The sequence below is a fragment of the Aythya ferina genome (assembly GCF_964211825.1).
Source record: "Aythya ferina genome assembly, chromosome: W".
Taxonomy (NCBI): domain Eukaryota; kingdom Metazoa; phylum Chordata; class Aves; order Anseriformes; family Anatidae; genus Aythya; species Aythya ferina.
Window position 1 is genome coordinate 16,074,011 of NC_140313.1, and position 13,317 is coordinate 16,087,327.

The window sequence follows — 13,317 nt, forward strand, 5'->3', positions numbered from 1 at the left end:
GAAATGATGTATTTTAAGTTTATCTTAGTAATACCTATTCTCAATGGATTAGTGATAGGATGGAGGGAAAAATCAGCATTTCCAATTAATCCAGAACATCTCTCAAGTTCTACCTCAAAATAATTGTTGGATTTGCACGGAGATACCTAGAAAGACTGAAAAGGCCTTGTCCCTGATTGCTATTTCTAGCAGCAACTCTGTCTGGATTCTCTAGATTTCTAAAAATGACAGATCATACTCAGTCCCAGGAAGGAATAGATTTCGAAGTTGAACTCCCTTGCACATAATCCTGGCTACAATTGACATGTTATCAAAGATGCTTCTTAGACAACACTGATATAAACTCAGGGGGCAATAGTACTAACCCTGGATTTAGAGGTATTATCCAAGAAGTAGGGAATCATCCATACTGTACTGAATATGGTAGCTACAGGGATGCTAACCTTTATAATGCACACCAGTTATATCATGAGAATCCTGTAACTGGATGGCCTGCTGCAAATGGCAAGGGGTGGTACTGGCCATATGGCAATAAATCTAGGAAGGTTTTACCCCTGTGGTGGAAGGGAGCTTGCACCCTGGGGGCAATAATTCCAAATATAACTGCTGTTGAAGATTCACAGAGCCAAAGCCCTCTTGACATCACACACGGAGTTAAAACAACTCCAGAAAATCCTCTGGTAAAAAGAAACAAGGGATTCCACTGTTTTGCAAAGTGGTTTCTACCACGGTAAGGGGTGAGTGAATTAGAAAAAGCTATTGTAAATACCCCAGCTACAATTGATGAACTAGAAAACAACACTCTGGATGCAGTCCAGGCGTTACAAGAGAAGTTAACAAGTTTGCAAAAATAGTACTCTGGAATCGAATGGTATTAGATTTATTGCTAACCTCACAAGGAGGAGTGTGCACTGTAATTAATGCTAGTTGCTATATATATGTAGATCAAATTGGATGAATTTGACTGATCTCAAAAATATTTGGGGAAAAAAAAAATACAAGATCCTACATAGAGCGGCTCAAGATGACACTTCCTGGGGATTTAGAAACATTCAGGAGAAACTAACTTTGTGGTTACCTGAATGGAATTGGCTCAAACAACTATTTGTTGGTATTGTTATAATAATGGCACTGTGTATCTGTCATCCCCTGTGACATACAAAGAAGAATATTGTGCCTTAATTTTGGAAAAAGTAAAAAGTGGGGTATGCAAAGAGGTGCAAAAACAACAATAGGAGTAAGAAAAGAAGAGGGAGGAATTGTGAGAAACGAAGTTATCTTTTTTGCAATAGAAGGTGTTTTTGCAGTGGAAAATTCCACTAACCTTGCATATTCAAAAGCGATTGTGCAGCATAGCAGTGGGGAATATGTTAAGCAGATAAGGGGAAGGTCCCACTGTCCCAAAATAAGGAGGATAGCTGGATAGCTAAGACAAACAGGATGAGCAGTGTGAGTACAGTTAAAAAGATCACAAGTTCTCTAAACATAAGAAAGGAGGAAAAAAAGGAAAAAAAGGAGAAATTAAAGGGTTGATTTAATAAACTGTACATATATGGTATAGAGGAGTGTCGAGTAGCTTGTGAACCTGTAGTACTCAGCCAATGAGGAAACGGGAGGTAATCAAGGTGTTGGGTAATAGGGAATAAAAGGTTATGATTTGTTTACTGTAATGCGCTCCTATTGGCAGGACGCCTGCCATTGCAATCACGAATAAAATAGCTTCACAGAAGATCCTGTCTGAAGAAAATTATTACAATTTTTCTCACACTCACATTCTAACATCCTCCTCAGTAACAGGAGGTTCAAACATACATTTGTCACTATCTACTAGAGTTTTCCATTGGCTCCAAGATTTTATGGGGTATCAAGCATTCCCTTCTCCTATTGTTGAAGGAGAAATATATCACAATGTAAGGAAAATTCATTAGAACAGGGAAAGAGCCTTAAAGAGAGAATATGAATATCAAATAAACTGATTCAAACTCTCTTTTAGGAGGTAAAAAAATCTCTTCAATATTTTCTATTGACTAACCTATATGAATCCCTTGCTCAGCACCACAGGAGTTGAGTTCTACTTTGTATGCTCACACATCTCCAACTTGTGATTGACACTGAGGGGCTGACTTGTCCAACAACAGTATCACAACAGCAAAAACCCTTTTTGATCTCATTCCAATTCCTTATTATAATGCAAAAATCAAGATTACAATTTTACTTACTACAATGTGACAGATGTTTTACAAGACAATGCTTAAAAAGGTATATGAAATGCATTTCTGTATGTTAAAACTCATACTGTTTAAAATGTTGAAGATTAATTTTATAAACCCCTCTAAAACAGAACATTCAACACAGCATCAACTCAAAGCTTTCTAGATTTCTACCAGAACTTTTGCATCTAAGTTTCTAACTTGCAAAATGACACTTTCTTCAAAAACATTTTTAGAAGTATTTGTAAAGCATTCCAATATTACAATACGTACTACAGAAAAGCCTGTGAGGAAATTAAGAATTCTATCTTTGGAGCAAGGTTTAATGATGTGAATTGATTGAGGCAAAGGACTATACATTAAATATTTTTGATTTCTCTTTGGTGTTCAAACATAAAAAATAGGACTAGAAGCAATCTCAGGAACCTATCCCTTTCCCCAATATCAACAATATCTGAAGTCTTGAAGACATTCATCTAACCAGGGAGGGAAGGGAGTTTTAAATCTCTATTAAGGAGGCTATTTTAATTCCACACAGTCAGTCAAATAGGCATCTTGTTGTAGGAAATGAATAGTGACAACAGACTTAAAGACTACCACAGTGCATTCACAGATGCCAAATGCAGACTACACAGAATCTGAACTACAAAATTCCCTACCATTTGCTCTTGCAAGAGTTACTCCACGTTTCTGAACTTTTTTTTTCCTACAATATATGATTTACTCAGTTTAAAGGAAAAAAAGAAATAAATAAATCAAGCAATTCAAACAACAAATTCCCATGTGTGAAATACTACTTCTTTGCCCAGCCAATCCTTGTTTTGTAGTTCTGGCTTCTCAAGCAGTTTGTTCCTCCTCCCCTCTCTGGCCTCTCAGTACATACTTTCCCGCCATTCTTGTCCCTAAACTGTTGACTGTATGCCCAATTCCAGAGTGCTCTTTTGTCTTGGTTTCTTGCTAAAGTTATTTCACAGCTCTTCTTGCATCTTCACTAAGGACACTTGTATCTGCGCCACCAGTTCCTTTATCCAGTCCCATCAGTTCATCCACCACTTCCTTAGGAAGGAAAGCTAACTACCTTCCTCCCAGGTTATTGCCTTTCAAACTCCCATTCCCTCTGTATCTGTGTAAATTCAGTTCCAATCCACCAGTCTTATTCTCTATGTGTTCAACTTTCCAAACACCTGCAACTTCAGTTGTCTTTTCCACATTTGAAAAGATGAACACTGTGGATAAGCAGTGAATGGCCACTGGAAAACTAAGTCTGTACTACATCTCACTACTCAGAACAACTTGTACTTAAAAAGTCTTATTGTGCATACATTTTTCAACTTTTAACACCTATAATCAGAAAAGCCAGCTAATTTTTCAGACACGAGTAACTTACTGGTAAGGTACTCACCTATAAAAACTAAGCAGGAAGCAACGTACATTTTAAGAAGTTAACTAGGAACACTTAAGCAATGTTTCAATTGCTTATAATTGCCAAATTTTAATAAGAAGCTATTCTGGTTGTTCCTCAACATGAGTTCTTAAGAAAATGGCCAGAAAGAAAATCATTGCTGAGCATGCTAGTAGAAGATAATTAAGTTCCCATTATTAAAAACATTAATAATAAAAACACAAGCAAACCTAACATCCACTGTAGTAAAAAGCATTCATGTCTCCTTACTTTGAATGAGAAATTCAACAAATAATTGGACAGAATTTTAGTTATCCATTCAGACAAAATAAAACTGATTTTAGACCTACATAAAGCACTTTCCCTGTGTTCTTACTACAGTTCTATTAATCTTACCAAAGTTTTCCCAACTCTTAAACTACAAAAAACATGTTCCAGCTTATTTATCCCACAGATACTAAGGTAGTTGCTGTACATAGCAACTGATGAGAGCTCTCTGAATTTTACACACACACACAGAAACACACACAATAATTAATATCCAATAAGCACCTCAAGAGAAAGCAACATATCTGAATGAAGACAACATGCAAGAAGTGTGACAGTCTCTACTGAAACCTAAGACCTGAAAATAAAATTTCAAAGACAAAGCATTTGTAACATTACTCTTTCTGAGTATCTGGTCAACACAGGAGAGATTGTTTGCTCAAGACATCAGAGATAGGGGTTGCACTGTCACAGACACATGCTTACATTCAAGGAGTTTAATAAATTACATTATATTTAAAAAATAAAAAGAGAGAAGGTTAGAACTATAAAGCCAGGCATTAAAGTATTAAGAAACATCAGAATTATGTTTGCTTACTCCTCCAATTCAGTCCACTGTGAATTATAAGTCATTTGTTAGATTATCATATACTTGTTTTGTTACCCACAGAATCCCTGCTTTATACATGGTACATGACAGATGATGGTCATGAAACCAATGACTTAGATCACAAAAAAAGCTTCTTTCTGTGGGATGTTACACTTTTACTTAGAAATCTTAATAACGTACAGTTAGTAAAAAGAATCAATTAAAAAAAATCTCATCCAAGAGATCATATACTGGAAGACTGCCAGTTTGTCAAAAACAACTGTTATTACCAACACAACAAACAAACAAAAAGTATTTTCTACAGAAAACTTCCATCACAAGGAAAGAAAGAAAAAATAATTAAAAAAAAAACTTCTAAACTTTAGAACTACTTCTTCTGCCTGTTCCCTAATATGCCCAGAGCCTCTGTGACACAATTAGATCAGATGATTAGAACATAAAAAGCCATGGGGGGGGGGGTAAATCCCAGGAGCAACTCTGCCTCATACAGACTGAACTTGGGCTTCCTACAACCCAAAGGCAATGTTCTGACTAGGAACACACCCGCCCATAATTATACCTCAGAACAGTCCTGCTTTCCTATCACAGCCATACAATTTAACATTAATATTAATCTTACAACAGACTGACACTGTAAAGAAATGGACTGACCACTAGGCTACAGAGGTTTCCATTCAACCAATTTACATGAACTACAAAATTACCACTTTAAGAGGCAGAGTTTCATCCTTAACAGCCAATAACCACTGCTTAGGACATTCTCCATGGTTGCTAGCTCCTGCTGGAAGTAGCATTTTGAATGCCTCCACTATTGCATGCAAGCTATTTAGCCACTTGAATCCTGTTGGTTATTCTCTAGTTGCTGATGAGAATCTCTTCTGAGATTTTGGTTTCTTCACGTCACAGAGGGAGATACTTTTCAAAGTATCTTTTAAAAAAAGTATCTTTTTAAAAATCTATTTTTGTCCAGCTCTTGGCATGATCAAGACATTTGAAACTGAAAAGATGCTTAAGGCCAGTGAAATCTCATTCTATATTTCTTAGGGATGCAGCATGAGAAACAATGGGCCTGATATGTTGAAGTGTGAGACACTCACAACCTCAAATAAATCAAAGAAAACTACATTATAAATTGATTATGTGTTGTAAAGTAACTCTAAAAATCTCAGTAATAAAGCATGTCAAATTATGCACTCAAGATTTATAAGCAGTTTTAAAACTCACAATTTTGACTCAATTTCAGTCCTCCATATGTAAAATGAAAATAAAATTTTATAGATATACTAAACAAATGTTCTCTAATGTTTGTGAAGCACAGATATATACTTTAATGATAACTCCTACATAGTTAAAAACACTGTAGCATTCATTGAAAAACTTGAATACTATACAGCAGGTAATAAGGCAACAGGCTGCACACTGAATGACAAAGAAAAACAAATATATATTAGGTTATAATACAAAAAAATAAAACTAGGTTTTAAAAATATAAAAAATAAAATATAAAAAAATATACTAGGTTATAACAGTATACTAGTCAGCTGACATTTCCCATGCACCATATGAGGCACTGAATTGGGGACATAAGGGTAAGAGGGAATACAATAATGTAGCTAAATGCCCAGTGTATGGAGAAGGAGACTGGATTATGTTTGTTTCTGAAGTCTGTTCGTTCCTTACCTGAGTCCCTGACTTTGCAGCCTAATGTTTTTTAACACTGTTCCTGTAAAATGCATGTCTACACATACACACTGCTGCAAAAAACAAAATGCTTCATATCAAACCATAGCAATAATTTGAAAAAATGGGAATATCTAACCATATAAAGAATTGAGATCTCTGATTGAAAAAATTTAGAACCAACTGACATAAACACTAAAAAAGCACTAAAAAATAGTCTTCTAGAATTTGTTCTAACTGAAAGACTTTAACATAAGAAATGTTCTTCAATGCATATATATATTTTTTTAAAGTTATTTGTGTAAACCAAGTAGTCACCTTCAAGTACAGTACCAACAACTACATTCAATTTGACTTGATTTCCTTTTAGAATTTTTGGCCCAGCTGCGTGTAGAAATTTCATCCCCTCCCTTTTGCTAGTGAGATTTTCTACAGTGAACAGTCAGGACAGGAAGTGAGACACAAATCATAGGTCCTGCACAATCTCCTCAAACACAATTTCCTCACTCCTGGGGTGCAATAGACATCAACATAAAGCACTTCCAAATACTTCACACATCAGGATCGTCTACTAAGTATGGTTGTAACACTAATAAAATAAAAACAAATACAGATGAACTGTATTGAAAGGTTTTATAATACTGTAATTTTAGAAGTACTTCCTTTTTTGATTCTTAAAAAGCCTTATTATACAGGGTTATTACCAATACCATATAGATATCACCAACTTCAAACATTTCCTTGTAAGTTTCTCTGTGCAACTGAGTACTCTTTACTGCTGATGATTAAAAATCAACAGCTAACATAATTTGTATGTTAATAAAGGCATATGTAAAGGAAGACTGAAAATAAGTTGTATCATTAAAACAGCCATTTTTTCAATTGTTAAATATTTCTAATAACATATCTTGTAACAGTGAATAGCTATTCTAACACTGGATGATCCAATTCACACCTACCAGACACTAAACTCTAAAATTATCACAGCTCATATTTTTCCAATTCTGTCTCTGGAATAATTTCTAGAGAGCATAAAGTTCTGATTTTGAAAACAATTTATTTCTTAGGTCTAGATATTCAGAATAGGAGTATAATTTCTCCTTCTAGTTACTAGCACTTATCCACTAATTTTACACGTATTGTATAATATTTATGAAGTTAATATTAAAATTAATTTAAAGAATGATTTTAACACTTTGTAATATAATACACACACAAAAAATACCACACATTTACCACTGAACACACAGAAAATTGCAATAGGAAACTGACTCAAATCAATTCACACTGTTTTTTCATCTAGTATCCTTCAAAATACAGTTTATTTATATTATAGAGGAATATATACATGATTCAGGATTAAAGCAGCATTATAATTATCATCATACAAAAAACAACCTAACCTTTCTAACCTAAAGACATTACTACATATTACCTTGATTTGACAAGAAGAGACATATGAACATTATTGTCCATGGAGTCCCAAACATGTAATGAGCTTGCACTGGGGTACATGTAGTCTTATGTAGAACAGAGATCCGCAAATTGTTTTAGCGGTATAATATTGCTTCTCTGATCCTTCTCTGTATTTCTCTTAAATCCAAATGAAAACGCTTTAAATGTAAAAAATAATTTTCAGTGGTATGCCTGTTTCTCTTTATTAAAAATATTTTTAAAAACATAAAAATCAGCTTTACAAGATAGCAAAAGCTTCAGGGAAATGTTTTTTTATTAGAATAACTTCATGTAAAACATTTAAGTAGTTGAGAGGAAAAGAAGAAAAAAAAAACTTGTATGTTTTGAACTTGTTTCTTGCATACAAGATAGTCAAAAGCACAAAAGATAACCAGAAGAAAACATTTTCCTTTTTTCCTCTCTGTTAAAATAATTGTTACAGCTAACACCTCAAGAATAATTAATTTTGTAATTCCATAACATGAATAAAATAACTACAACCTAAGCAACTAGCTGTTGTGACAGTGGATCAATTTTAACTCCTAATGCTAGGGTAAGAGAGGTATTAAAGTGAAATAAGTCAAGCTTCCCCCACGCGCACACTTAAATGTACTATAAATACAATCTAAAAAAAAAAAAAAAAAAAAAAAAGCCACCTTACATTTCTCCATTACATATATAAAATATAAAGAAATTTACAACTACATAAACTGTGATAATGTAACTAATTCAGGATTAACCATATATGGCTCAAAATAACCCACCTCATTATAAATCACAAATAGCCAGCATCTTAAGTTTCCCTCTGTAAATACGCCTATTTTTGATATCAAAAAAGTGTATGATTTCTGATTATAAAAAAAAAAAAGCCATAAAACAACTTGACAGGAACTAAATAACTGCAGTAGCTCATTTCCTGCTCATATCTCATTTTTCATTTAAGGAGATTGTATTTAAATATAAGTCAGAGAAGTTCACCACTGTTAGCTTAACAAACTCATTTTTGTTAAAACAAGAGTTGTTTTAAACAACAAAACGCTACAGCTAACATTGCTTCCTGATGGTGAAAACTAACCAAGAACTACAATTACTTCAGCACTGTCCTTTCTTTCCTGCAAAGCAGAATTACACCCGACCCCCATGCACACTACATGCCAAAAGAAAACAACAACTCAGCTACACACAGAAATAGGGACAGATTGAGACAACTAATGGCTCCCTCAGCAATTCACGAGGTTTAAAAATAAAAAGTTGCTTTATCTAAGCATAAACGGTTCGATTATTCTACATGTACATAGGCCTAAGGCCCTGTTGCAAACAGTGTCTAACAGGACCAAGCAGCACAAAGACAGGAATGGAAGATTAGTGGAGGGAGGGAGGCCGGGATTGGAGCTCAACAGGATCGTCAGGCTTTTTAAAATTCAAACTGCTCCCTGACCAATACAAATCATGGACATGCTACTGACTACTACACGGATTTACAGCATTAAAAACACGCCTTCTATGTGACAGCTATATTAACTTCACCCCTTTAAACATGTATCAGGGCACTCAGAGGCATAATGCAGTTTTAAAACTCTAAACACAATATCCCAGAAAGTTACTTTATTACATGAAATAACCAACCGTGATTATAATAGATCTGCCTGAACAACTCAAAAGCTTACTTAAAAAGACAAACTATGAAATGTTGATACTTGTTTGTCATTTATAAGTTTCCTTTCTGTATGAAAGATGAAACTTGGTATCTTAAGATTTCCCTCAATTACATAATTTCTGGATGAGTATTTTTATTAGTTCGTAGGGTGTTTTTAAACCTACCTCAATTTTTAATAACTCTCAACTCCAACATGCCGTAAGTCCAAGATTTACTTTACTGAAAAATTAGCTACCATTTATTTATAAAGACCTGACACTTAATCAACAGTCAATTACAAAACACATTTGACCTGTTAAAATGACACCTAATTACGTATTCAAACATCATGGACACAAACAGCCAATAACAACCTCAGGATCTCAAAGTGATATGGCCTGACAAGAAAGAATGACACTTCTTAAACGTTCCTCACTTTTCACTTAATTAAATTTGATTCTCAAGTACTTAGGGTAAGATCTCATCTTCATCTTGGCCCCTGAAATGCCATAAATGTACCACTTTACACACAATCCCTTTCCCATTTTCTGTTTGTTAGAAAAGAATATTTATTTTGATTTTAGTACATATGCTTGTCTATCTGTATTTCGTGGATCTGCAGGTGCCTGTGTCTTGTCAATCTCCCCACAAGGTCTAGTTTTACTCTATAAATATATGAAATGAAGTGATTAACACACTAACCAATCATTATCTTAGAGATCAAACATTTGCACATTATAAATCCATGTGCATTCAAACTTTTGAATGTTCAGAATTGAGTTTGTTAGAAGAGAATGGTGAAGATAGACATTTTTGTTTCTAGGTATTTACATTGTCTCTCTTGCCCCATTTCTCCACTTACTCCTTCCTCAGTTCAAAGGGCTGTCTGTGCTGGGACCTTACACCAGGGAACTTACTTGCCCTAGCTGTAAATATGGAACAGGATCGGTGCACGTTTGCGTGTAACTATTATTTCCTCCTCCTTCTCAGCTCCGGGTTGAGGCCTGTCACTGAGAAGCCGCTTCATCTTTCCAATCCCCGAGCGTCGGCAGGCAGGCCTGCGCTCTCTACCGGGCCTAGGCCTCCCGGCAGCCCGGGAAAAAACAATCTCCTCCGCTAAACCCGAGCGAGCAGAAAGGGGAGCTACAAAATAAACACCTCCGGTTGCCACTTATTCCCCTCTACCCCGGATAACAGCTAATCCCCTCTGCTACCTGCAGCGTTGGGCCGCCTGGGCTGTAAGGCCCGGCCCGTTGCTGGAGAGGGCAGGGAGAAGGGGAGACAAGGAGGGGGATTACCTGAGCAAATCGGCGTCTGAATCCAACGAGAATCCGAGAAAGGGAGAGAGAATTCCACCCCCCTCCCTCCTCAGAGGAGCTGTCGCTACTAGGCCGCCGCCGCGGAGCGGGAGGAGAGGAGATAATATAACAACAATAATCCGGGCCGGGAGGGGGGCTGGTTCCTCTTCCGTCTCCTCAGTGCAGCGAACATGTAGAGCTGGGGGGTGAGCGACCGAGACAAATCCCTTCCCCCAAATCTACTTCACAACATCAACGCGGGCTGGGCCGCGCTGGGCCGAACCTGTTCCGAGACACAGTCCGAGCCGCAAGGGAGCGAGGCGGGGGGGGGGGGGGAGGGGGGGGGGGGGCAGGGCAGCGCTGCCAAGAGGCCGCCGCTTCCTCTGCGTGCGAGTGCAGGAAGACGGGGGAGGGGACAGCCTAGGCACGGTGAGTCGGTACCGAGCGAGAAGCGGGGGGGGATAGGGAGAAGAAGTGGGGGTGGAGAAGGAGGGAGAAGGAGAAGGAGAGGGAGAAGGAAGAGGGAAAAGGAAAAGATCGAATCCTGTGTGTATGTCTTTCTCGCTCCCTCTCAGAACAAAATGCCGACCGGAAGTGCAGTTGCAGGAATGACTCCCTCCACCGGCGCCAAACACTAACAGCCTCCCCCTTTCCTTTACCGCCTCCCTCTCGCTCGCTCAGCGAGCACCGCTTCCGCTGTCGCCACTGCGCTGCTCCACGTCGTTCCCCTCCCGGCTTTGCCGCAGCTGGAGAGACTCCCTCTGTCTCGCCGCGCTTGTCGGCGGCGGGCACAACTGAATTTCCGCTGCGCGGTTGTCTCTCCCTATCTCCACCTCTGCAGCTGCTGCCTGAGTTTCTCTTTCTTTTATTTTCCTTTCTGGTGTGCGAAACGTGATCGGAGTTTACGCTCAGACCTGCGCTGAGACGAAGGCAGTCAGCGATTCGTGAAGAAGTGACCGTTGAAAAAACAAACAAACATGTTTTGAGTTTATTTTTGTCTTCCTTGAGGATGGTGGGAAGGAGGACCGCAAATGACTGCAAAAAGCCGCCTCGCAGGAGGCATACTTAAAAACGCGCCTTATAATAAAACCACAAAGGTGGCAGTCCCCCTCCGGCCCAGCGAGTGAGATGTGGCAGACCTGGGACACTATTTACTGTCATTCTCTGTGGATTTTAAGAGGCTGTGTCGCAGGAACTGAAACACCCGATGCTGAAAGTGATGTCGGGGTGAGGAATTTCCAGGTGGACATATCGAACTGGAGTGACTTTTAAAAACAACTTTTTTGGACGAGCACGGGGAAAAATGCAGATCTTGAGGTGAAGGGTCCTATGCTGGAGGTTGATGCTCGCCACCACCACAAGATTTACTGGAAATATTTTAAATCTGGGTTGTGAAGGACTGTTTGGAGAAAGAGAATGTCCTAGTATGAAAGATTTTGTTTATCCTCTGTACAGGCAAAACTGAATAATCATACCACAGGATAATAGTGAAGAAGCATTTACATTTAATGATTTAACTGTCTTCTCATACTCGCTTCTGCTGTGAGTGTGTGCTCCTCAATACTTTGACAAAAATCCTTTGATGTTTAAAGGAAGCTTTGCTCGACTGTGGACTTCAGGATTCAGCCATGCAATTGGACACAACTAGCTGTAAATATCCTGTGACATAAACACATCCTTTAAGTTCTGGATGGATAAAGAGGTATCTTACACTAATGCACTTGAATTTTTCAGTCTTATAATTTTCTGTATAATGGTCTGTCTTTAAGGCAGATTTTAAATGCATCTCTCAAGCCTAACTATTAAATTTGTAATGTTGGATGAATCAAAGTTCAATTTATGAGTGTGTTTGAAAGTACAGAAATGAAAATGGCACTAGATAATATAGTAATTCAGTACTGGAAATACTTATATCTAATGTGTATATATGCTCATGTAAATTTAATGGAGATGGAGTAAACCAGGCTCTGAAAATATGTATTATATACCTTTGTTGCAACTTAATATAAAAGGTCCTAATCCTATATTTGTTTATACATTTAAAATTTCAAGTTATCCATTTGAAATAAAGGAGAATAATTGGTGAAGTAGATGAAGCATGTTCATAAAAATCTTTGTGCTTAATTTAATACAGTGCAACTCTGTAAATCAAGGTGTTTTGTTTTTTTTTTTTTCATAATAAACTAAAGTTTAATAAACTATCTCTTTAGAGTCCACACACATGTATGGACATACAGGACTTACGCACCTATGAATTCAAAGGAAAATGTTATTCTAACATGACAAAGTTGGCCCAGGAATACTATTTCAATCTACTTCTAACTTATTGTTACCGATTCATGTTGTTGGAATCTTTATGTGATTTCATTAATTTATATAAAGATTTTTTTTTCTTAATTGGTGATTTAGATACTGCAATTTTGTTTTTCAAATGCCAGGTGTTTTCCATATCAAATATGGTTTAGCCAGTGCAATCATCGTTGTAAGACACACCTACTTGGCTATTCTGTTTTAGTCAGAATTTTCCAGTGAGAATGTCACTGGCCCATTTTATGCTTTTAAAATCTTGTTTAACTGAAGGAATTTGTAGAAATGGCTATTTTGTTTGAATACTATGATGTTACTACCTGCATGAGAAAGCAACTAATTTATTAGTTGATTTAGAAGATGTTATTGTAACATGTATGAGCAAATGAGGATTTTTTTTTTACTTAAGGGAAATTAAATTATTGTGTTTTTTTTTAATTATTATTATTCCT

The 13,317-nt window shown here is 37.0% G+C and overlaps 1 protein-coding gene and 1 long non-coding RNA gene across 11 annotated transcripts in view; one reads left to right on the forward strand and one right to left on the reverse strand.

The window, feature by feature from the left end:
• The window catches only part of LOC311426254 (nipped-B-like protein), a 186,335-nt gene extending 175,454 nt beyond the window's left edge, over window positions 1–10,881 (reverse strand). For 5 of the 10 annotated variants that reach the window (XM_084502458.1, XM_084502459.1, XM_084502466.1 and 2 more), the window contains exon 1: window positions 10,559–10,881. The gene's annotated coding sequence lies outside the window, so the exon portion shown is untranslated. Of the gene's footprint in view, window positions 1–7,604; window positions 7,783–10,177; window positions 10,404–10,558 lie in introns of all 10 variants that reach the window. The other 5 variants (XM_084502465.1, XM_084502463.1, XM_084502462.1 and 2 more) reach the window with 3 other exon arrangements.
• Window positions 10,882–10,896: 15 nt separating this feature from the next.
• LOC311426387 lies at window positions 10,897–12,710 on the forward strand. Its single transcript, XR_014686695.1, has 2 exons — window positions 10,897–10,987; window positions 11,134–12,710. It is a non-coding gene; the product is annotated as an uncharacterized lncRNA (long non-coding RNA).
• Window positions 12,711–13,317: the final 607 nt, after the last annotated feature.